The sequence below is a fragment of the Halyomorpha halys genome, unplaced genomic scaffold (genome assembly GCF_000696795.3).
Source record: "Halyomorpha halys isolate HHAL.00 unplaced genomic scaffold, Hhal_1.1 Scaffold1478.1, whole genome shotgun sequence".
NCBI classification, from domain to species: Eukaryota; Metazoa; Arthropoda; class Insecta; order Hemiptera; family Pentatomidae; genus Halyomorpha; species Halyomorpha halys.
The window spans coordinates 30,963-58,733 of NW_027109585.1; the positions used below are offsets into that span (position 1 = coordinate 30,963).

The 27,771-nt window shown below is 31.0% G+C and overlaps 1 protein-coding gene across 1 annotated transcript in view; it reads left to right on the top strand.

Moving 5' to 3' along the window:
* Window positions 1-27,771, top strand: part of LOC106689821 (acetylcholinesterase) — an 82,902-nt gene that overhangs the window by 10,539 nt on the left and 44,592 nt on the right. The window lies entirely within an intron of this gene.

Sequence of the window (27,771 nt, forward strand, 5' to 3'; positions counted from 1 at the left end):
AAAACTGACACTAAACACTTAAATACACATTACGCCGACATTATAAATAGACTCAAAATATAAACATAAAAAAAAGAGGAAATAAACTGGTTTAATTAAAAAATCACTAAGTTAATGTTAAATACAAAGCACGACTTGTAAAAAACAGGGAGGTAACCAAACAGCACACTGGACATGAGATAAGCTCCAAAGAGGTAGTAAGAAAATAAAAAGTAATGGCTGTGCTAAGGAGTAGTGAAGAAACAAACAAATTGTGACATGATTTCCTATATGAAATTATGTGGTGAATATAATTATGTGAATTAAAATACATAAGGATGAAGATTGTTGTTATGATAGTTTTATTATTGTTATAGGTTTAAAGTTCATGAATATGGGACAGTGGTCCCGAAATGTTGTAACATGTCATGATAATTTAATAAAAATTTCATTAAACTGGAAGTCATTAACCTCAAAAAATTGTTTATGAAAATTTTTTTTCTTTCAATTAATTATTAATATTTTCGAAGTTATTATTATTTATTTTAACTGCCATTTTAAAGAGAACTGTTGAGCCAAAAAATTATAATAATTAAAAAAAAAGTAAGCCAATTTTGCTTAAAATACGAAATATTTTTCTATTGTCTATAAAATCAAACTTTAAAAGAAACAAATAAAGACTTTTATAATTATTCAAAGTATATAACCAAATATACTTTAATTTAATTTAATTTTTAGAATATTAATGCCAATATATTTTTTTTATTATTAGGTCTGAATACTATTGAAACTATACAAAAATTAAAAATAGTTATCTTTTCTAGTGACAAAATGATTTTTTTTTTCTGATTTCCATATTTTTTTCCTTCCGTACCCTCTTAAACAAAATTGGTGTAGGCTGCTAATTGGTCGTAGAAAAACATAGTTTGCAGAGCAATTAGTGCAACCAACTCAGGCCCTCTCTTCAGTAAAAATAACACTTGACAATACCAATAATGTCTTTTGGTCTGTTATAAATTATATATTTATTATAATTTATATAATTATATTCTCTGGACCACATGACTACGTATACATTTTATTTAAATTGAAATATAAGATTTTATTCGATCGGTAATGTAGCAGGCAACGCCTTAAAGTTCTCCTACATTCCTAAATCGATAATATCAACAGTCTACCTAAAATAGTTAAGAACGTTCTTACAGGTATCCGTTAAATTTTAATAAGAGCCTTAACACTGGCTGATTAAGATTTTTATTTACAAACAACAGTTGTAAATATGGTAATCGAAACCACCGTTAAGCTCAATCCTGTAAACTATTGGTAATACGATTCTTTACTAAAGAGAAATACAATGGCGGTACATTGATGTCTCAATTCCACCATAAATCACCTATCAGCTGAGCACACAACCTCGTCAACTTCCATCAGTATAACCATCACACCATCCATTCGCCACATCAAGTCAGGTTCGCCTCCGATAACAGTAATAAAGAAATTTATATCCCATCTTTATTTTTAAATCGTTACAAGACAGAATGATACTGTACAACGTTATAATAAGATTCATGAAAGTAACTTTTTTTTTTTTAAATCTAGCCATAAAACGAACCTACAAGATCTTCAACATTAGAAAACTTCAAGTCTTTCCATCCGTTTAGATTTACTTTATGCATTACAGAATGATACGAAGTTTTTAACAACTATTTAACTCATAAATACGCACACTAAAAAAAAAAAATCAATAATATAGTATAATTAAATCAAATCTGTACCGCTACAAGCCATGAAGGGTCAGGGGTTCAGTACTTTGTATGGAAGTACTGTTACTAGACCAACGGTTGTGCAAGGAGGTAATTTGGACAGTCACGCTCGAAAGCCAGATTTTTACCCAATTAAGGGTACCCAATTTAAGAGGCTGGGCCCCAGGAGGGCTCTAAGAACCCACAGGATTGACTCACGGCTAGGGGTATTCATGATCTTTAGTTTAACATGTTAAAGAATAGAGTGCTACCAATGGGAAGTTTCTCTACACGGCTTTAACACACCATTTTAACTAAGATTAAATTTACTGAATGTAATATATAATATACAGTTGTAAATATCAATAAAGATTTTAAACAAAAAAAAACATGTTAAAGCGTGTTAGATGGAAAAACTCATGCTTTCTTTATTTCTTTCTTTTACCGTGTTAAAATGATATAATATAACATGGTTGAAAGACTGCTACTAGGTCTGTTAAATGGAGAATGACGTCAAGCAACAGACGAACTGAGCTCATCACCATTTTGTTTGTTGTCGTAGTAACAAGAAATGTAGTGTTATACATATTATTTGCTCGTAGTTTGTATTGTTTTGGATGTTTTTATAGCTAATAAAACAATGTATGACAATAATTGTAATGTAATGACAGTTATCAATTAGTTCATTTTTATTCTCTTCCTCACAATTTAGAAAATCAACAAGACAATCAGGGGCCATATTCTCACACAACTTCCTCTTTAGGTATTTTGTAATAAATAACTTTAATCAAAACTTAAAACTATACAATAATATGAAGTTTTGGAAGGAAAGGTTATAAAACAAGATGCTCAAAAAATCCGCTAGGAGCTCTTGTGCATTTAGCATTTAACATTTAACATGACTTTAAATAGGGCTGCTCTCAATCCTAATTTTACATGGTAAAATATTTTACATTTAACACATCATGAATACCCCCAGTGTAAGAGAAAACAATTTTTTGCCCAGCCGGATTCGAACTCAGGTGCTTAGAGTTAGTAGCCACAGGCCTTACCCCGCGGCTACCCACGCTCCCTAATACGGTATAATTAAGGTCACAAATTTATGTTATAATTAATAACATAATAGAATATTTTCAATCTTGATATCAATCTTTGATTAATTCTAGATTATGGTAGAAGGTGTCCGAAAGTAAAATTTAAAAATGAAGAAGTCTTTACGTTTTAAACCTTTAAGGGCCAAGAAAACTATATAAAAGAATAACTCAACGTGGAGGAGCAAAGAAATTAGAAAAATTAATAAAGTTAAATTACATGAAGGAAATGTGACAAAAATAAGGAAAAATATTTCATATTAGTTATTCCGTTTCTGTTTTGTCATGTTTCCTTATGTACTATACACTGTATTTCACTTTTTACGTCTTGACCATTCAAAGGGCGCGGTCAAGGATTCTCAATATCGGGGCGAGGTGAGCCTGACAGGCACACAAGACCCTAAATCGCCTTATTTAAGTAAACCGAAATTTCCCAATCATCTTGAGGATCTAGACAATTAGCGAAAAAAATAAAATAAATTTAAAACATTTCCTATTATTTATTTAAGTACAGAAACCAAAACAAGTCAAAATGCGGAATTCCCATATCATGGTTATGAATATAAACCAAAATAGGACCTTTTATCCTCGAAACGTGTTGGGAAAAAAATCATTCGGAGTCGCTGTCCATTAAAGCCGATGGATGATCGCAAGAGCATGCTAAAAAGCATGTTGGGTAGTGTGGTTTCGCATGAGAGGGACAAATTACTTGGTTGCATTTCACACAGGAATAGTTCGTTAACCGACGTATTTCTGTTTCCACCGCCCAATCACAACATCTGGACCTCTTTTTTTTGGGGGGGGGTTGATTTTGGACGATTTCGTTTCGTTCGACCAACGTTTCGGCCATTCTCAAGGACAATCTTAAATGTAAATTTACATCTCACATCCAATGTTAACTACATTATTATGCATGTTACGCAGCAACTCGAAGGCATAAATAATCCTCTTGTATCATAACTCCACAAAACAAAAAAGAACTAAATTGGTCCATCTCTTTTAGGAAAAATATTTTATTTTTGTCGGTTTTAGGTAGATGATTTTAAAATGTTTAAGCGGTAGCCATTAAAGTTAATAATTTTATACGTGGCTAAAACAATTATCGTATGAAGTATAGCCATTCAAATATCTCCTGACATCATTATGCTTAATTATCCTTGTTTCTTGGTTTAAGTCCTAAACAACACCAATTTAATGACTGAAATAATTATTTATTGTTCGATTTCTAACCGCAGCTCCAACATCTCCATGACCAGATTTCTTGAAAATTAATTATTTTGTTACTTTGTATAATATTTAATGTCCCTGTAACTTTGGATACTTAAAAAACTTTTTACATAATAATTTTATTTGACTTTTTTCTTCTTTTTTTAGTTTGTTTAAACACTGTAGTACTGAATGTTATTTGAAGTAGTATTACATTGATACACTATCTTGGATGCACAAAAGAGTGTTGAACGATAGTATCACCCACTTGACAACAGACATCGTCAGACACGATACGACAGAACGTTCGGAACATGGCGAATCATTGCCAGATGGAAGGTAGGAGATAGAGGTCTAGATATGAGCAGGCGATGATACTGTCAATTCTCTGTAATTGCAAAGATAGGTGCCATGATAGCGCCAGGATCCAATAACGAGGCTATAGACTCCCAATTGCCTATCCTTCCCTCCCCCACGATCTGACGGGCACCGATCTGGATTGTACAGCTGGAACGATTCATATCTACGACCTGAAGGTCTTTATTAAGTATTCTCTTTGATGCATAATACAATTAGAACAAGAGGAGAAAAAAAAGTTATTTAATGAAAACTAGATACAGATTAGCCAAAAATTAATGACAGCCAACCATGGTAAAGAGGAATAAAAAATGATAAAAAAATAAAAAATTATTCCAGAAGTTATGAAAATTCATTTCAGAAAATGGTTCAATTTTTACCAAGGCTATGCAACGGGTACAATTAATGTCATTAAAAATAAATATTAAAATATTTAAGTAGTATTTAATAAGCAACCTGAAGTTCATTTAATTCAAGAAAAACCTAAAATGTTCACTCATTTTTCACTAAGAGCAGCATATCCTTAAAACTACCTATAACACTAAAAAAAACCTTATATTAAATTTAAAAAAAAATTCCAACATTTAGTTTCCCCAAAATAAAAAATCTATAAAGTGAACAAAGAAGGTTTTTATAAAACTATATTTATATTTATAGCAGCCGTGTAACAGGAAAATAAAAATGGAAACATTGAAACCCTCTTCCTTCTTGTTTTTTTCCTCAGCTTTTTCATTTCAGTAAAATGTTACATAATCATTCGATGTTATAAGAAACAAATAAAAACAAAACCACACCTTGTTATGAGGAAGAGAAAACGACACTTGAATAAACAATACTATTTTTAAATTAGAATAAAATATAAAAAAAATATTCTGAAATCTATATCTCGGCTAAAAGAAGATCCAATGTCCAAATATACCAATTAGGTGGTTATGCCATTTGTTATTTCTAAAACGTGGGAGAAAACAATGAAATTAAATATAATTTGTCCTCAAGGTATTATCCTTGGTCCCATCCTCTACACCGTCTATACGGCTGACATTCCAACCAATCCTAACACTATCCTCACCACGTATGCCGATGACACATGTGTGCTCGCTGTTAATAATAACCCATTAATTGTATTTCAAAATCTCCAATCCCATATCACAGCCCTCGAAGATTGGTGTCGTAATTGGAGGATTAAGATAAATTCCAACAAATCCCATAAAATCACCTTTACCCTTCGTCGTAAACCTACTGACTGCCCTACAGTTTCATTTAATGATGTTACTCTTACTCCTGTCGAACAGATCCGTTACCTTAGACTACATTTGGACAAACTATTAACCTGGAATCCTCACACCAGACTGAAAAGACAGGAAACTGCACGTCGATTTCGACTATTACAGCACTTACTAGACAAACGGTCTAAACTTCCAACATATTACAAAAGACTGATCTACATGACTGTAATGAGGCCAATCTCGACATATGGAGTTGAGCTTTGGGGCTCCACTAAACCTTAGAATTCCTCTCGTATTCAATCCTTATAATCCAAAATCCTTCGTAAAATCCTCAATGCTCCTTACTTTGTCACAAATAAAATCATACATAAAGACCTTAATGTTCCCTATTTAACCGATCTAGCCCGAACCAGATATCACTCCTTCCATAATGAACTCTCTAACCACTCAAACCCCCTAGTTTCTAATCTTGCATCTTCTTCCATTCCTGACAATCCTTCGAGGCGAAGAAGAAGAAAAGAAGATTGCCATGAGACCAGCTAATGTATAATGTCATTAGAGTGCTACCAATGGGTAGTTTCTCTACACGCCTGTAACACTCCAATTTAACTTAGATCAGATATACTAAATCTATTATAATGTACAGTTGTAAATAGCAATAAATAAATAATAAAATAAATATATATATATAATTTTCTAATCTTACAAGATTTCAAGTTGGAGACTTTTCCATAGGGCCAATGTCAATACAATAGTAAAATAAAAAATATACAATGGGCACTGAAATCCTTATTATCTTTTCTAATAAAAATTACATTTCCTGGAAATTCCCCCTTTTTGTTATTTGCTCGATCGTGTTTCAATTGCGTACATAATTACATATATTTCAAGTTTTTTTTTTTTTGTTGTTCACCTCCTTTATTATAAATAGCAATATTAATACATATCTAAGTATATAAATACGTAACTGGTGCCCTTCCTTTGCCATATGGCATTATAAGGGGTTGGGCTGGGTCCGCTGAAGGTGGGGGTTACAATATTGGCCCAGGAGCTGGCCGGGGGGGTACCGGGGAGACCGGGGAGGGGGGCATATATTTCGAGGTATACAATTTATCATTAATTCATATATCTTATATATCGATGTGTCGAGAGAGAAACTTAGGAACTATCTTGCCTTGCAAGAGAATATTTGATCAAAATAAATTTATAAACTTTCCAATTTCATTGCTGAGCAGCTGAAAAATGGTTGTAATTATTTAAAAGAATGGTAATTATTTAAATTAATATCTTATATCAATAAATAAAAACAATTAACAAGTGGTTCGAAATCATTATACTGATAAAAACAAAAAAAGTTGAAAATTCATGAATGTCTATAGAATTGATTCTTTCTTCCATGTTTAGGTTTTACGTGCATTGAAACGTAAATCCTCAAATTTTGAAGCAATTTTAAATCTTTTTTGTAATCGCCAATGATTATTTTCCTATGGAGGAAGCCAGTCGAATTGATTCAGTATTCTTCACATATTTGCTATACTCTTGGTTGCCATTAAATTATAAATATCTAAAAGATACAATGTAATTGGAAATTTTCAATTCTGAGAACAATTTTTTCATTTTCTGTATGAATAAAAAGTTACCTTGCCTTCGGTGGAGAGGAATAAAAAAAAAAATTAATAAAAAATATAAAATTACCGAATAAATAAACCAATTAATTTATTTTCTAAATTAAAATTTATTAGTGCCGTTAAAAATCATTACAGTCTGGATATAGGGGAAATTACGCCAAATTAAAATGAGTGCGAGGACTATGGATTTGTCCTGGGAACTCCATGGTCAAAGCAACATTACTGTGTTGGAATTAGGTTTGGCTATCCCGGGTTCTTCTCGTCACTGAATCTGTTATGAATTTCATCCCTTTGATGAGTTCTAAGACAGATAGTTCAAGGGCTGCCTTGAATCCCTATTAAGATTTACAGAAGTACTCAGCTAAAGAATAACAAAATACTTTTTTACTATTACACTTTTCACAACTTTTATTTATACCTAACAAGAACACCTAAACTTTATTGAACTTTGTCATTTTCACAGTGTCATAATTGTCCGAATACCTATGCAGAAATATCGACATTATCCGATGAAAATTTTGACAGCACTTTTTTGAATCATTGCCAATCAAGAAATGAGAGTCTTTCGATCAAATCATGAATGTGAAAATGGTGGATGTTAAAAAAAAACAATTTTCATTCGTAACTCCTTATCTTAAGAACTACGAACAACAATAGAAAACAAAAAACATCATTTAAAGTAGAGTAAATATGTTAAAATATGAGGACTTAAAGAGCCATTTATGTTCAATAATGCATGAGGTAACCCATAGATTGCGAGTTCGAGTCCGGGATTTTTCGAAGCAAAATAATTATGTAATACTCACTCACAATCTCCCCCTGGGCATTTGTGAGGCCTGTTAGCCATTGGGTGGCACTCACAAAAATAGGCGTGGGAGTGACGAACCCACCTTAAGAAAACCACGTCAAACGCTCGATGTATTTCTTTCATAAGTATTAAGAAATTAAGTTTTTATTCTTAGTATTGGACCTCTACGGTCTGTCGCGCCAATGAAAAAAAAAATGCCTGAGTAAAAAAGTATACTTTTTTAGAAAGTAACATTTCATAAAAATGTATTGAAAAAACAGTAGTAAATGAATTTATTTCGCTAAAACATTTGAATTTGGTAAATGTATTCACAAGTAATTGAGGTTAAATTTATTAATAAATTGTTATACATTACGGTATATGGTTTATAAATTTTTAGAAATACCATGTTTGTACTCGAAATATCTCAGGATTGGACCTTAAACTGTTTTTCATATATGTAACCTAAAATATTTTGCTTAGAGTTGGACACCTTCGTCCCAGTAGGAGGTATAGTTTTTGTTTTGTTTTTTGTTTTTTAATATTATTAAATATGAAATCAGGTTTTTGTTATACTGTGTTATTCTAACGAATGTGGACAGCTCAGCTTGGGTATATCGTTTGTTATTAGTTTATATAAACGATCTTTATATCATCATTTTTGTAAAATTACTACAATTGATTATCTATTTCATGTATTTAACATACTAACTCTACTTGTACGGGGGTTTCCCCATAAACAAATAAATAAATTAATATTCGAAATATCTTATAAAAATTCATCCTATTTGGTCCAAAAAAAAAAATTTGTTTCAGGTATATTTATTTCTTAATCAAATTCAATACCATGGTTATCAAAAAGATTCTTTATTTTCAGACTCACATATTTATTAATATTTTAAACTTGTTTTATGTTCACCTTTAAAATAAATTTTGATTATTAGTAATTTAAATGTGTATGAATCGGGAAACAATATTTTTTATAAATCGTTGACATAATTAAAATAAATAACGAACGATCTATATATATTCCGATCACACTGGTGAAACATTTAAATATATACTAGGCAAGTAAAATGTTTGGTGTTCTAAAAGTGAAGAGGATGTTAAATGGAAGCGTTGTTGTGTATCGATCTCCGGCCAGCTTTGATCAGACGAGCCCAACTTAAATGCGATGTTTTCTTTCCATCGATCTTGTCAGTCTGAGGTACGACGTGTTATTTGGATTGAACGAAAATCATAAGCCTACTGGACATTTAATGACGCATTATATTTGAATAATTAACCAAGAAACGACGATTCTATTTCGTAGTAGGTTAGAGACTTGATTAAGTTAAGAAAAAAATATGGGCAACCTGCACGCAAGATACAAGATTTATAATGGAGTAGATTTTTTTTTTATCTCATAAAAGAAAAGTTTACAATTGCTTTGAAGGTCTTAGAATTGCAAGAATATGAATAATTAAGAAACACGTAACCTTTAATGGATCATTTATTCAATAAATATAGAAGGAACCCCACATAAAACAAAGGGGGTTTGCATTTTGCTCCTTAAAATACAAAAAAAAAAGCTTCTTCATCTTTTTATTTTTAGAGACATCGAGGAAAAACTTTAGTTCAGTGTCTGTAGTCAAATTCATATTCGACCATGATAGTACAAGAGCCATGTGGAAAAAATCTTCGATTCCTTTAACGAAAACTATGAATAATTGCTACTCAAAATTGTAGAGTCTTCCAAGTATAGGTAGGGGGAATTAAAAATGGGGGCTGATTCAAAATTTTGAAAAATATATGAAATGTATCTTTTTAAAAGATATATCTCACAAACTATCGAACATAAATACTTTTATTAGGGCTATTATTTCAGACATTTTACTCTACTTTAAATCATATTTTAATAGGTTAAGATAATGGTCATAAACACTTTTATAGCATACTAAAATAGCTTTAATTTGAGTACTTAAGACATCTGTACGTCTGATGATTCTTGAGATATAGATATTCCAAAATAAATTCACTGACTACTGATTTTTCAGTACATCTTTTATGAAATGTCCCCTTTAAAAAAATATATCTCGGCAACTATTCAACGTAAATACCTCTATGAGGGCTCATATTTTATCAAATTTACTCTACTTTAAATAATATTCTGTTAGGTTTCCTAAAGTTGTTGATAGGATTGAATATGGAGCTCCGAAAGAAAAATTAATTTTTTTTTTCAAAGTTTTGAAACAGGCCATTTTGTATTTCAACTAGCTGTACTTGGTAGACTCATCAATTTTGACTAGAAATGATACATAGTTTTCATTATAATAATACAATATTTGAGTGAAATAATTTACTTTTTTCTCCATTTTGACTCTTTCTCTTACTTACTCGACTGTAAACTGTATGATCCCCCCCTATCCATTTTGGCAAATTCCATCAACTACTTTTGCTTACGCTTGTGCAAGCATAATCTTGATTCTGAATTCTGCTGAGTTCCCAGCATATACCCCCCCTTCAATAATATATATAAATATAGACTCCTCCCATATTATTATTATACGTTTTTTTTTATATGATTGTTATGTGCTAACAGAAATTACTTTATCAATCTACAGAAATTCAAATCCCTTCGCTCTAGCTTCCTGTAACTATTATCTAAAATTCATTTTATTCTATGAAGGTGCAAATCTACAAGTTAGTACACCTTACAATGCTAAAGGCAATCAAAGGGAGAAGTCTCAGTAAAAGCATATAAAATACATTTCATTTATTGTATAAGTTTGATGTATTAATTTTTTTTTAATGAAGAGCATGACAAAAAAAGATGCTTTTTAATACTAATCTTCCTTGTTTTATCATAAATTTTTATTGTCTAAATAAATAATTTAAATTTTATCCATTATAGTCTCAAAAAATTTTATTTTCTTTACAAGTCCGACGTTTTGGCCAATTCAACCATCCTCAGGGACAATCCTAATACAATTTTTTGAACTAAATAATTCAAAAACACAACTTCATGCAGGCTATTCTGCCTAGGTCAATTAAACAATTTCTCTAATTAGTCAATTATCAAATTAAAAAAAAATTGAAATTCTTTATCACAGTAACTTATTTGCTAAAATTTAGGTTGATAAATTTAAATAAATAAGTTACTGTGATAAAGAATTTTAATTTTTGTTTTAATTTAAAAATTGACTAATTAGAGAAATTGTTTAATTGTCCTGGGCAGAATAGCCTGCATGAAGTTGTTTTTTAAAATTATTTAGTTCAAAAATAGATTGTCCCTGTGGATGGCCGAAACGTCGATGTCACTATTAGGCAGAACATATCATAATCATATATTTTTATAAATTCTCAAATTTATTTTTATTGTTTGTTTTTTTGTATTTTCGATGCGTTCCTTTGACAGTAATGAAACATAAAAGAAAAACTTGTCAGAAATTCAGATGAACAGGAAATTCAGAAGAAAAAAGGGAATTCAGTTATTCGGGTTTCTTGTCGCCTTTTAAGAAGTGAGTACAAAGACCTTAATATTTTATTTACACTGAGAGGACTTTGTTTCAACACTCGGGTCCCAAGTTTCTGTTTAAGTTAGCACTGATTATTCTGACATCCCAAACTGGTTAGGTAGAGAAGTTGTGAAGGTGTCAAAGTGTCAAAGTTAAATTTATCTCTTGTGTTTTCTATTATTTAATTTAAAAAAAAAGAATTTGATATGATATTTTATTTGTGCACTAAATTAGTTGCAACTGCACAGCAAAGTATACAAGTACTTTAGACAATTGTTTAAGCATAAAAAGATTTTCAAAAATGCATTATTATTAAAGTATAATTTCATTAGATTTTCAAACATTTAAAAAAATATAGGTATAATATTAAAAAAATAATATAAAATTACAAAAAATATTTTTTGTTTATTATTTATGGTTATTAATAATTCTTGTCAAGAAATTTACTTTAGCCCATAAATCTTATAACTACAGGTCTTATATAACTGAAGTTTCAAATTTTTAATATATTTAATAGATTTGAGATTAATGACATCTACTTAGTCATTATTCTAAAAACTTATGATGGTATCTTAAAGGACTCAGCCAGCATATTGTATAAATCCTTAATGTTAATTACTAGAAAAAAAGAATAATAAAACAAAATTTGTTATTTAGTTTTAGCTTTTTTTTTATGCTAACACCAAAACTAATTTATTCAAACATAATTAATAATATATCTTAGACATATATAGTTTTTTTTCGGTATACTCAAAGGTACAGTTACTGTGGCATTTGGAATTTAATTAGTGGAGTAATAATACATAAAGACCTAATTGCCGATATCATAAGACCGAACCAGATCATTTCTTCCATTAAAAACTCCCTAACCATCGAAACCCACTAGTTTATAACCTTGCTTCCTCTTTCATTCCTGCAAATCCTCCTCCTGAAAAGAAGAATATTTGTAAAAATACTCCATTGCTAATTGTTTTTGCCAGTTATATACTGTCTAATTATTAAAAAAAACTTCTGAGACTGAAATTTGGTGACGTAGTACCAAGGAATGATTTTGGTGGAAAAAATATTGATTCAGCAACATTTTATTGAGGTTTGTGTGTCCACTAAATCATTGAATACCTCTTACATACAATCCTTAAACTTCAAAATCCTCCATACTTCTTACCTAGTCACAAATAAATAAATACACAAATAACAAATATCAAATATCACTTTGATCTCAAAGTTCCATTTATTGCCGATTACACCAGAACCAGATATCAATCCTTTCTTGATAAACTCATTAATCATCCCAACCCACTCGTTTCTAATCTTGCTTTCTCTTTAATGCCTGATAATTATCCTTGAAAAGTAGGTAGTCTTGATACCTTCTAATCTAGAAAACGTATAGAGTTCTATCAATGGGTAAATCCTACATAAGTCAGTATGATGTCATCATACCATAATTCATATCTCATGACAACTCCAGGAAGCTACTGACCATCCTGTAAAACCACAGCGCGATTCTCGATTAAAATACACAGAGTAGAAACGTAACTCCTATACCTTGTCTGTTATACCTTATCCTATATCCTATACCTTATGAGTTATGAGTGGTAACTCATTTCAGAGGTCACTCTTCCTGGTACTGACCTTCCAAGCTGCTTGAATTTTATAACTTGTAGCGAGCGCCTAAGCCTCCACATAACCTTACCGATAGCTATTATATATAAATATAATACAAGCAAATTTTGCAACAATTTAATTATTTCCTTTCTGAGTGCTAAACTGGATAATATTTATATTAAAAATAGGATCTGAAATTTAAAGTTCAAAGTTCATCGTTTCTAAAGGTAAACTCCACAAACAGGAGGGGATACTCAAAGAAAATAAGAAAAAAAAGTACAACATTAAATGAGCTTGAACTCTTTTGTGATGTTAAAAATAAAAGATCTAAGATCTTTCAACCCGAAGAGGTTGGGAAAATGATTGGAAAACACTTCAAAAAACCTAAAATTTGTTATTAGCTAACAAGTTTTACTACACTGTACATAAAAAAAAAATATATATCAGTATACGATAGAGTGATTTCGCTCTATTTACCTCGTAAATATCAGTGAGTTGATGTGAGGTGTACTACATCAAAAATCTAAATTGTTTTTTATTAACGCTTACTGATATTGGAGAAACTGAAAAAAAAATCTCGGAATAAATACTTAACTAAACTTTTTTAAAGTTTATATTTTATGCTGCTTATTATTTTAAATTATTTAACGATGACACTTAAATTGTGTTATTTTTATAAATAACCAGATAAATAAATAACCTTTTTTGCAATTAAAATAGGAAAATAATCCATGAACAGACGGACACATGGATAGAACAAACGTGCAAAATTTTTGTTTCTTGACTCAGTGATACACGTTGAAAATCTGACTCGATTACAAAAGTCTTACCCAGATGGTAAAGAAAGTAAAAACGAGTAATTAAAACTCATTAGGATATTTATCAACAATAAAAGAAAATCATAGGTAATCTTATCAAAAAACACTATTTCAAAGGTACTTAACTGTAGAAATGTAATCATAAATTAATTTAACAAGAAGGATGTTAAAGCTTTTATAAAAACACCTGTTGCTTGCGCCAAGATCATAAATGTCGGGGATGTAACTTGAAATATCAGGATATTTTTATACGATTCAACAAGCTTACAGATATCGGCATTTTACCACATTTCCTCGCTCGGATTTTCATATATGTTTCATAAAAATAATATTCAATTAAAATAAAATTAATTTTTTTTTTATTATGGTGGGTTACTGCTATTCGTCGGGTGACCGTAAGTATTCTAAACATTATAATACATTTCTGGTTACGAATTATATCATTTAAAACATGTTTCGTGACACAATTAAATTGAAAATGTAATGTGGGGAGAATTTTTTTTGAGAGATTTATAATCACAATGTTTCCTAATTACAACTGTCGAACTACCGAAAATCAGCGAATGTTAGAGATGGATTCAAAACGTGGAATAAGAAGAAAAAATATTTAATTTTTTTTTTATGGGAGAGTCAAATCAGTAAATTTTCAACATTAGACCAATTGAAGTGAATTTTCGAAAAATTGTTCCAATTCATTTTGTTTTTAATTTGGACGTTGCTCCAAGCCACCGGTGTAAAACTTACCGTAACTTTCTGAGTTATGATCAATACATTTTTTTTTATTCTGCTAAATTCTAGGGAGCTGATAGCGGATGTACCAGGAGGTGAGTTGTTCACGCTGAATCTCCAGATTTTTCACCAATTACCCATGGTTACGAAAAGAGAATAAATAATTATAAATTATAAACACACCCGTATTTGAACATTGGCACTTGGAGTCATTAGTATAGTGTCTTACTCACTAAGCCACCCACTCCAATGAAAAAAAGGTTTTATTTTACAAAAATCAATTTTACTCAAAAGATTCCTGAATAAAACTTTTTTTCCGATTGTGCGAAAATAATATTAAGATGCATTTTATTAACAAAAATGTAGATTTGGGAAAGCTCCGGGAATTTGGATTGGAATGTTGACTCACGGCTACAGTTACAGAATAAATAATTGTCTAACACAACTGGATTCGAACCCAGGTCCGGTGCAGGTGATAGTGACACACCGCCTTACACACTTAGCTACCCACTAAAAAGGAATTATTTAAAAAAGTATTTGTCTATATAAATTATAACGTTGAATTTTCAAATTTTTGGAATGGTAGTTGCTTCCTCTTTTTAATCAAACCCTTCAATTATTAATTAACTAAAGCTAGTAGTTTGTTAGCAAAAGTTAGTAGTATCTTACCACTAAGCCATCCACTCTACTGAAAAAAAGGTTTTATTTTATGAAAAATCGATTCTACTCAAAAGGTTCCTGAATAAAAACTGTTTTTCCAATAATGTGAAAATAATATTAAGATGCATTTGATTACCAAAAATGTAGATTTTAGAAAGTCCTGAAAATGTGGATTGAAATGGAAAGTAGATTACATTATGAATCTGGGTGGACCCGAAGGGCTCTCCGAACCCAGATCTGGTTTAGGAGATAATAGCATACCACCTAACTCACTTAGATACCCTCTAACAAAGAAGTTTATATAAAAATATTTTTCTATATAACTTATAATGTTAAATTTTCAGACTTTTGAAAGGGTTGCTTCCTCTATTCAATCAAACCCTTCAATTAGCAATTAAATAAAGATAGTAGTTTGTTAGTAGGACAGTATTTTACCACTGAGCCACCCCGCTCCATTTATCGCATACATGAAAAGTTAAAAGGTTTTAAGGAAAACACTTCAGGGTAATTTCATAAACATCGTTGGATCCCCTTTGGTGGGAGGTGGTTGAAAACTGAGTGGAATGTGTTTCAAGGCAAGCAAATAGAAAAAGTTTCATATAAAGGACTTCTACACATTTGGAAACAATATAACTGAGAGATATTTAAATAAGTGTATTTTATGAGAGGATAAGTGACAATTTCCATCTGAGGCTGTACAAGGGCTGCTAATTTGCACCATTATGCCTAACTCACGGAACAGAACTTACAGTCAAACACATTCTGACAGAATGCCGAGCTTATAACACCCTCAAATCTTTATATAATATACCTGATGATCTCCATTCCATCTTGCAAGATAGCAAACATACCATAGATAGACTTTTTAAGTTTCTACATCATTCTAAACTCTACCATAAAATTTAATCAAATCCGGCCGGAATATGAATCTGCTACAGAGATCTATTAACCCATCTTCGGATAGGCCATACGCGACTCACCTATTGTCATCTCATGAAGGAGAGAGGATGCACCGATGTGTCGATGCTGCTGAAGTGATCTCGCTGTTGGGCACATTCTTACTGGGTTGCTCTGGAGTCTCACCGATTATCTTCATGTGTACAGGAAATGATCAGAGAAGACTCCACAACAGTAATAAATTTGTGAAGTGTAAATTGTAATTGTTAACATGTAATGGTAATTGTGATTGTAAATTTCTCACTTTGTAATTTCAACTGTATTTGTATTTCATATATGTATGTAAATTTCTCACTTTGTAATTTTAACTGTATTTGTATTTCATTTGTATGAACATGCCAATTGTAATCGAATTTGTAAATCAAGTGTAAATGGCCCGAGTGGTCGAAACACTTAAATAAATATAAAAAAAGGGCTGCTAAATATTGGTAAAAAAGGACAGTCTTCCCAAAAGGAGCAATATATTTTAAGCCAATGCAGTTTTTTGTAGAAAATTGAACATTCAAACTATTTATTTTAACAAACAAAGATATATAAAGCCTCTGGTATGAAGGATGGATATATTTTTAAAGGACCTAAATAGTGTAGTCTATAGTCGCCATAATATAAAGTTTTGCTAGGAATTGGGAAACGTTCTGAACCATAAGAAAGTCTCATCGAATAAAGTTTTATCTTCGGAATTGGGGTAGAAGGGAGAAGACAAAAAATATTTTCCAAAATATCCGTGAGGGAACCCTCACTTGCAGAATAAATAGTGAGGTCGAGACAGGGACGTCTATCACTGCCCGCCCACGTTAAACTGTTACCCAGTTAGCAAAGTCTGAGAATGACAACATTTGTAAAGCGGCCCTGATGATGACATTGTCTATTAAGCCGCTTCTTCGGTCGAAATTGCCTTCTTCGAGCTAACCGGATAAAGAAAGTTTATAAAAAGAGTTGCTAACAGTTTAAAGGCTTGTCAGCCAATCTAGCCATCAGTATGAAAAATCCTCTTCTCCCCTTCTCGTTGGATTAGGGAATGGAACTTTTTCCATAATCCTTCAACAACGGCTCTCGTGATATAACGAAAATGGCATGCCCTCCGAGTACATACATTGCATAGGACGTAGTTCTTTCAGAAAAACTATTGTTTTGAATTATGTATATTTATAATTGATCTTGTTAATTATATGTTATGTGTTTATGAAGTTGGAGTAACATAAATTTAAATTTTGTACATCTAATACTTTGTTGATTCTTATATTTTTCTATGCTGATATATGATTTTAGGTGTGTCCAATTTGAATCTATGTCCTCTTGGTCTGAAATGTATGATGTGTGCAGTTTGTAAGGATTTTTCGTTATAGAGGTACAACTATATTTGTGTTGATTTACCTTACTTTGGAGATAGTGTTGCAAGGTTCTAGATATCGGGCTATCAACAAAAAATCAGATGCAAAAAATTTTAATTCCTGTTACTCCAACCTCATAAACACATAAGACTCAACTAACAAAATCAAATATAAAGAGAAGAAAATTAAAAACAGAAATAAAAGACTACCGGCTAGAAAGAACGGGTTTTGGCAAAACCCACATTCATCTCTCTCCTTTTCAACTATAGTTATTAATCTAAAATTATAATCTTTATATGAATTGTAGTTTCTTGTTCTTCTCTTCATTTGTCCACGGATAGAATATAGATGCCACCGTATACCACATAATCCTAGCAGAAGTGGGAATAAGGAAGAATGAGTTTATAAGTTTACTTGTAGGCTGTGAAAGACAACGGCAGTAAATATAGAATAACTTAAGGAGTATGAAAATAGTAAATAAACCGAAAAGATTTGCAAAAAAGTGTTTTCAATTATAGGCAAAAAATGTGCTGAATCCAATGCAGTTTTATTTTACAGGTACATGTCAATCCAGTGTTAATTAAAAATGTATACATGTCCGAACGCAAAACTCAAAAAAACGTGACACCGGATGTTTGAGAATGCCCTCAAGGAATTTTTAATGGGACTTAGAAATGTTGCCCTCTATTGAAAACATATTGGATCAGAGTTGGTTTGTATTCATATTGGTCAGTACAGGTAAAAAAGGAGCTAGCACATTTTTTAAAAGGCAATACCACTTTCACTTCAACAAAACATGAGTGAGTAGAGCTTCACCACTCTCAGGCAAGAAAGGCGGTGGCAGCAGATGGGAAGAAAGAAAAATTTTTTTAAAATTTATTTATTGATATTTACAACTCTACATAAATAAATCAAGTAAATTTGAGGAAATCGTAATGATATGGTACAAGCATGTAGATAAACTACCCAATGGTAGCACTCTAAAATCATTTTTACAATATAAGGTCTCGAGGCCATCTTCTTTTCAGACGCCTCGGAGGATTGTCCGGAATAAAAGAGGAAGCAAGATTAGAAACTAATGGGTTTGAGTGATTATGGAATTTGTAATGGAAGGATTGATATCTGGTTCGGGCTAGATCGGTTACAAATGGAACATTAAAGTCTTTGTGGATGATTTTTTTTGTGACGAAGTAGGGAGCATTTAGGATTTTACGAAGCATTTTGGGTTGTAAGGATTGGATACGAGAGGAATTCGAAGGTTTAGTGGAGTCCCAAAGCTCAACGCCGTATGTACAGATAGGCCTTATAATTGTCATGTAAATCAGTCTTTTGTAATGAATTGGAAGTTTGGACCGTTTGTCTAGTAAATGTTATAATAGTCGAAATCGACGTGCAGTTTCCTCTCTTTTCAGTCTTGTGCGAGGATTCCTGGTTAGTCGTTTGAGAAGAAAAGATCAAGAGAGAAACCTGTCTTCCATCGTAACATCCAAACCAAGTAACCTTTAACCGCTTCCATTATTCCTTGTAAACTTAGCAATAGTCCAAATTAATACAAATATTAATAACTATATAGTAATCCTTTTGGCAAAACAAAATTTTACTTCATTGTGTTCATTGTGATTTCTAAGTAATTCGGGTAATATCCCCGAATAATGAATCCCGGGGAATACATGAATTAAACACTGGATTAAACAAAAATGTTTAAAATTATTTCAAAACATAGAGGTAACCTATAATTTTATGTGTAGATTCTATTCTGTTGTATTATGTACATATATATACATACAAACATAGGTGGCTTGATCCATATATATAATATTGTTATGAAATGGCAGTTTCCAAACCAATTAAAAATAGAATAGGTCTCTCCTGAGGGTTTCATCGATCCGAATCCGTATCTGTGAATACGTTGTGAAAAGTGATCACTAGTATTGTTGTTGATATATTTGAAAATTCCTTTAATAAGGACAATAGCGGTTGTTCAAAATCAAATTCAAAATTAAACGAATCTACAATTCAGACAGAGATTGGATATACCAATAGTTTCCAACTGAGTAAAGGTCAATTCAACAAGCAATAGTTAATTGATAAGGGCAGAAAGGTTTATATTGATTCGGGGGCTATTGTCAGGTACAGCGGGGAGTATGGAAAGTAGGCCAATCGGAGGGCTTGAAACAAAAGGGTTGAATCGGTAGTTAATGTTTGTTTTAATTTCTAATTGGTATAAAAGTAATTTATAATTAAATTTAAACTCGTTCGGGTATATGCGGATAGGAAAAGACTTGTTTATTCAAGACGCTAGTTGAATAGACGTTTGTAGCCGAGGTAGTCAAGGCGTTATCTTAGCAACTTCGAATCTGCAGCGTCTAATGACATATGGCTTTATTTTGAGATGCCCTAACGGAATAAATTCGTGACCTCACTCCGGTTATAGGTTGGTTAGCTATAGTGTTGGACAAAAATTAGACAAAAAATTAGTCTCTATATCCAATTAGAGCCTTCTTCCGTCAACTTAAAAACCGATAAGAACAACTTATCATTAACATATTCACAAATAGTTAATTTATTAAAAAAGTAATTTTTAATTTTTTTTTTTTTTTTTTTTTTTTTAATAAATCAACATTACTTTTTTATTTATTTAATTTTTTTTTTCCGCCCACTTTTACACGCATTATTTCCTCTTTAAAACCTTTTCTTACATATTTGTTGTCCCCCTCCTACATTACGTTTCATCTTCATCTTCCGGTACTTCGTTATTCGATAATTCGTTGGTTCATATATATTTTTAATTCTTCTTATCACCTTTTGTCATCACCCTCTCACACGCTTTCTTCTTCTAAAAAATTTGTCTATTTTTTATTTTCACCCTCCCGTAACGTTTTCTTTATAAATAACACTTAGTCATTGCTGTAACGGCTTTTTTTAGTTCTAAGTTTGACCACTTTGCACTGCGACCATTAGGCGCTCAACTTTTCAGCAAGCAGGTTGGTTTTCATACTTCTTTTTTGTTTTCTTTCCCCTTTCTTTATTTTACTCTTTTTCCTTTATTTTACTTTTATCTTATTTTATTCTTTCCCCTTATTTACTCCTCTTTTATCCTTTTTCCTACCCGCGTTATAAGTTTTGTACACCTTACTTATAATTTGCCTTTTTATCATCTATTACTGTTACATATATTTTCTTCCTCTCAATTTTCATTTTCTTTCCATATTTAAATTTTAAATTAATAATAACTAATATGTTCATACTTCTTTACATTATATAACTTTAATTTTATTTCATTTGCTTAATTAAGTTATTGTACCCACTTTTTCAATTACCTATGTCTATATTTTATTTCCCGATTCTCTCATCACTTTATTTTATTAATTCTATCTTGTAAAACTATTCATTGTATGTGTAAAATTATTTTGTTTATACTTTCTTTTTTATTTTTTATTTTTCTATACTTACTGTGGTTGTTATCTTGTTTTGTTTTTAGCCCTGAAGAAGGCTAGAAACTCTAGCCGAAACGTCGGCACATTAAAATAAGTTAGTCATACTTATTTGTGTTTCATTGACCGCACCCCCAACCATCTTCTCCTCATTTATCATCCACGGTCAACTATCTCTCATAATTATTAATTAAAAATTAGCTATATTTGAAACTAATAGCTAATATTTCTATGGATACAATATTTATTTATCAATGGTTCATTCATGAATAAGAGTGGTAACCATGGCAATTTTAGCTATTGGTATCATCCATAGCTAATTTTTACCTATCTCTGCCTGCAGAATTAGCTCCTGTATGTCAGAAGTGACCATGTAGGAGGTAAAGAATAAAAAAGAAGCTACTTTACTAAAAAATTAGTAGATTACCTTCAATAATAGCCTGTAAGAGCCCTATTATGGAACATCTAAGTTTTAGATTTATTTTCTCAATGTCATAACTATCTATTAGTTGAAGATTCTCGGCATAATTGTGATATGATATTATTGATGCATCCTTGTAGCAGTCATTAGTCGTTGGGTCGAGGAAACGTAGTGACAAGTTTAACGTTGTATTTTTTTTAATTTTCTGCAATTAGTAAAAATCCTTGTAGCATAATTAACGGTTTTTGGAAATTAACGGCTTCAGGACGGGTTGGATTACTATCAGACTTTCTAAGAGAAACCTTCGTCTTTCCATTATTTCTTTTTCGTATTTAATTCTTGTAGACATAGTAACACTTTTCTAACTCATTCTAAGCTCAGGAATATTTTCTTTTAACTTTGTAATGTCAAATTTCGAAATTAAAATACGATGAGAGTAAATGTATAACAATCTTTCTGACCTTTTTGCAGGCGTACTATTTAAGAATATTCACCCGAGTTTCTTTGTGAAAATGTGCATTAAAAAAAACTCTCCAATCCCATATCACAGCCCTCGAAGAATGGTTATGTAATTGAAGGATAAAATAAATCTTAACAAAACCCATTAAATCACCTTTACCCTTCCTCGTAAACCTACCGACTGCCCTATAGTTTCCTTTAATAATGGTACACTATATCTGGACAAAAGATTAACCTGGAATCCTCACACAAGACTAAAAAGATAGGAAACTGCACGTCGATTTCGACTATTATAGCACTTACTGGTAAAACGTTCTAAACTCCCAATCCATTACAAAAGACTAATCTACATTAATAAGGCCAATCTGGACATACGGAGTTGAGCTTTAGAGTTATACTAAACCTTCGAATACCTCTCTTATCCAATCCTTACAATCCTTCGTAAAATCCACAATGCTCCTTACTTTTTCACAAAAAAATCATACATAAGGACCTTAATGTTCCATATGTAACCGAACCAGATATAATTCCTTCTATTATAAACCCCCTAACAACCCAAACCCACTAGTTTCTAACCTTGCTTTCTCTTCCATTCCTGGCAATCCTCCGAGGCGCCTGAAAAGGTGATGGCCACGAGACCTTCTAATAACGTCATTACAGTGCTTCCAATGGGTAGTTTCTCTACTCACCTGTAACACTCCATCATAACTGAGATCAAACTTACTGCATATATTATAATGTACAATTGTAAATTTCAATAGATATTAAAAAATATACATATATTCTGATTTATATTCAGGATATATAAACTTCAGTAAAATCTTAAACAAGGATAATGTACTACAGCACCAGTATAGAAATGAATACTGAAATATTACACGTTCTATTAAATCACTGCGTTTCTCACAAAAATAAATAAATCCTTATTAATCGAAACCGCAATCGGATCCAGTAGGTGTTACAAATCTTTCGGTTGTAAATAGAAAGCACTGTTACACAGACTGAAACGGGCACATACACAAGGAAGTTATTTGTGAATGGAGCCCAAGAGGGAAATGTAATTGGAAAAGGGTGGGAACTGACGCCCACTACACTACAATTCTCCTCTCTCCGCGGGGGTTAGATCAACAGAGTATTTTTCTCTTGGTGCATCAAGTGTATTTTTGGACTAAATTATTTAAATGTATAAACTACATAAAATATTTTTTTAGGAAAAATCATTAAAAAATAGTTTGTGAGTAAATAAGTAAAATTTAAAAAAGTTAATGCTGTTATATTTCCTCTATTTCGACAAACATATTCAAGCAGCGATAAAATACTTAATATTATAAATTTTTAATCTTTGCTCTTATAAAAATGTTTTGGAAGCTAATATACATTTAAGTAATTTTTTTTTTTTATTGGAACAAATATTCATAAATTTTATTATTTTAAATTTTTTATTACTCAGAAATATTTTGAAACATTCTAGAGGCTGTTTTAGCATTAAAAATAAATAATTAAAGTGAAAATATGTACTGCTATAACCCATGAATAGTCAGGGTACTTTGTAAGAAAGAACGGTTTCTTGAACAAGGCAAAGCAAGGAGGTGATTTGTTCAAGATCACGCTCAGCTACAAGATTTGTCTTCAATTAAGGATATCCACACATTATAAGGGTGGATAGATGTCAGAGGGCTCCTAGAAACCACAGGGCTGACTCATGGCTACAAAAACAGAATAAATAATTATACACCACAGCAGGACCTGAAGTTCTTGCAGTTAGTAGTAGAAGCAGTAGCATAGATACTTACTGAGTCACACCACTTCACTGAAAAAAAGTTTAACTTTTGTAAAAATCAATTCTATTCAAAAGGTTCCTAATAAATTTTATTTTTCTGATTGTTTGAAAATAATATTGAGATGTATTTGAATGTCAAAAATGTAGTTAGGGAAAGCTCTAGCAATGTGAATTTAAGTACTTGTGTGAGACTTGAAAACTGCATTTGTTTGAGAATCACTCATAGGCCACAGTCAACACCAATCAAATAATAAACCTTAGTGACAGCATATTGTGGCATATTAACTTTTCTTTTCAACTAAAAGCTAGAAGCAAAGGGATTCCTCTATTGAATGGTTTTCATCATATTTTCAGAACACGACTTTTTTTTCGCTTAGATTTTTTCGCTTGCACTTCATGAACGATTCATCCAAGCTTAAATGTTAGGATACCTATATAAACCAGAATTTCATGTTCTCTAATTTTTTATACTATATCATTTTTCGAAAGGCTGTTTTTTATACTATACCATTTATAACTCACATAAAAAAAAAAAAGGACCTAAAATTCGTAATTCATCACTTTATAGAACTAATTAGTTGCTAAGTAAGAGTTATAGGACATTAGAAATGCGTCTCAGTGTTAAGTGAGAACTTATTTGTAGTAATATATCTCAGTTTTGACAAACTTAGAAAATGGTTTACCTTTTTTTTCCAAGAACTTATTACTTTCAATGTTAATCATTCGTTGAATAATTTAATACTCGTTAATTTGGTATAAAGATATCCCTAGAATTTGTTTAGGATTTTACCCCGTTCCAATAATTCAACTGGCATAAGCCACCACAACACCACCTGGACCTTGCTCATCACCTTAAAATGCCACAAGGGAATCGAGAGAATTACAAACTACTAGACTATACCTACCTATATGAATGTATGCAATTATTTATGTCGTCAGGGGGGTACTAAAAAAAAAAAAAAGTTTAGGATTTACATAATAAAAATATGAGGTATAATACAAAAATAATTCGTTACATTAAAAAATAAATCAGCTTTTTGGTAATTTGAGTTTTTAAAAATATTTTAAGGCAATCCGAGGAGTAAAAAATAAAATGTAAAGAAATGAAATTGGCTTATTATGAGATGTAAGTAAATTATTATTTAGCTCTAATTGGTAGAAGTAGATAAATCAGTCTAAAAACAAAACATTAAAATGATGATTGATTAGATTTAAATATTTACTGTTATTATTTTTACAATTAAAACGTTCTTTATAAATAAATAATATGTAAAGTTATTAAAGATATAATCCTCTTGTAAAAGATGACCAACCTTTATTAACGAACATTATTGCTCTCAATTCAAGTCTTCGTGACCCGAAATGTCTGTAATACCTGGCGGAAGTAATCTTCTTGATCGGATCGGAAGCCCCCTCCCTATCCATAAATCTATAACCTTGCTATCTCTAGGATAAGTAAGTACTCAAATTGTGTATTTTAACATAATTTATCAAGAGAAAACATATGATTCATAGTAAAGCTATTTTTCAAGACCTGGAGTTGATGGAACATTGAGTTGATGTTCAGGAGATTTCCTGGAATATTTGGAAAGGTATTATTTTGAGTCTATCATTTGCGTAAACTCTAATTAAATATACATATTACTTATATTATGAAAAGATTACTATGAAGAGAAATAGTCCACCATTTTTAGATTTAAAGTGCTCCAGATAAAGTATGAATTGTTATAATAGCGCAGAAAATAGAAAATCTCTGTTTAAACACAACTATAGAACCTCCAATCAAAAGGTATGTTTGCATTTGTTTAGTCACCAAAATAGAAGTTTAGCAGTATATGTAAATTAATTCAAATATTGATGTATTTATCTTTTATTTATGCGTGTTGTTTAACATTAAATGTATTAATATAAGTGTATAGGCAGGATTTATTTTAATCCTTCAGTTTTGACACCATTCTTTAAGCGTCTTGATATGAGATTAGGAAGTTTTTGATGCAATTAACAGATTATTACTAACTGAGAGTGCACATGTGTCATCGGTATACCTGTTGAGGACAGTGTTAGAGGAAATTGGCTGTATAGACGATGTAGAAGATGGGACTGAGGGTACTACCTTGAGGAACACCAGCGGTCTCAGAGAAGAGGGATGAATAGGAACCATTGTGGTTCACTTCGAATAATCAGTTGGTGAGATAGGAACGGGTACCACACTCGACCAAAGCGAATGCTTTAATTTTTTCACAGACCGGAGTTTTAATCTCCACCTCTATATATCTCTGGATTAAAGATTGTTTTTAAATAAAAGTAATTTATTTCTTTTCGACTGAAAGGTTTTCAGATTGCAACTTGGTAATTTTATGTATATATATATATATATATTAATTATAGAGAATATGATAGACAAAAAATATATTAAACTTTCTACGATTCTTGGGTCAAGACTGAAATACTCAACCCTCAACACTTGAAGGTCGTGCGGTAAACTTCAACGGGGCATAAACTACGTCACATGTTCCTTTTCAGAAAAGTAATTTTTTAAATAATAATATTAGTTAAAATTTGAATAATAATGAAAAATTATTCGTAATCTAAAATTTCATGACATCAAAATAGCATTTTTATATTAAACAAAACCTGAAAGTTTCCCATTAATACAATATAGTGGAAATTTATAATATTAATGAGCACTAAATTACTATATGAAATAATCAGAATTTTTTTAATTTATAATATACAACAAAAATATCATATTATACAAGAAAATACGGAAATATCTCATCGATCCAAAGACAAAGTGTATTTGTGGTATCAACAAATTTCAGTGTATTAGGGTTCTATTGCCTTTGCAATGCCAAAAAGGTTGCAAAGATATTCAGTTAATAATTAAATCTACGAGATGACAAATTGAAGAACATCGAAATTAGGAATTACTTGCCACCTTATATCTGAGATAATTATTTAAACACTTTCTGGAATTTGCAAATACGCCAATTTGGATTTGAATCCAAAATATATTCTTTGAGTTCAATATATCCTCAGTTAAAAAAAAAATAATATTTTTATTTTTTTTATTTTAGACAGTTAAAAATTTGTTTTGTATTCTCCTGAAACGAGAATTACTTAATAAAATGAAAGTTAGTCCAGAAAGTTTTATTTGTTTCCTCTAGCTCATAGTTTTCAAATAAAATAAACAGAAATAATGACAATGAACCTAGTAAGAATGTTATGACGGGGTCATGTTTTTGTGTGGGCTGTTTAAGGTATAATTCGATATATTGAATAATTATTAAAACTTTAACAATGATAATAAATTCTCAAGCCGTGTATATCCTGATGACCTGTTTAGGAAAATAATAAAAAAAATATTTAAAAAAAAAAAAGGAAAGACATTGCACTCCATTCCCCGTGACGCAAGTAGAGATCTATCTTTAGCAGAATCCAATTCGAAACCATTCACAGAGCGAGATTTAAGCTTAACCAGGATCGTAAATCCATTAAAGCAGTAGATTGGAAGCTTCAAATCATCTGAAGGTTATGTACATTTGAATTTGTAAAATGAATCATAAATATATTTTTTTATTAAAAAAAAACTTTATTTAATCGATAAATATTACAAAAAAAAATGAATAAAAATAAATAAAATCTCTCTTAAAATATATACAAACTGAAGGATAAAGAAAATGAATATAATAAAACTACGAGTATGAAAAATAAAATAATAATATAATCCCCAATCACATTTACACTCTTATATACAATATTTACACAATCAACCTGAGGATCCCTGAGCCCACTCTATCCCCCACGTATGAGGGGTAGAGTAGAGCTAAAACAATCCCAGGGCATCCCTCTCGCCGCATCACTGGTAGTGAGCCAGCGTGGGCTGAGCAAGTGCACTAAAGCCGCAAAATCATAAATATAAAGAATTATTATGTGAGTTATATTAAAACTTAACGATAAATTTAAATTAATAATGTTGGAGTTCTATCAATTGGTCCTCCACATGTTTGTATCATGTCATTATATCGCTTACAGCAAATCTACTTGATGTATATATATTTATA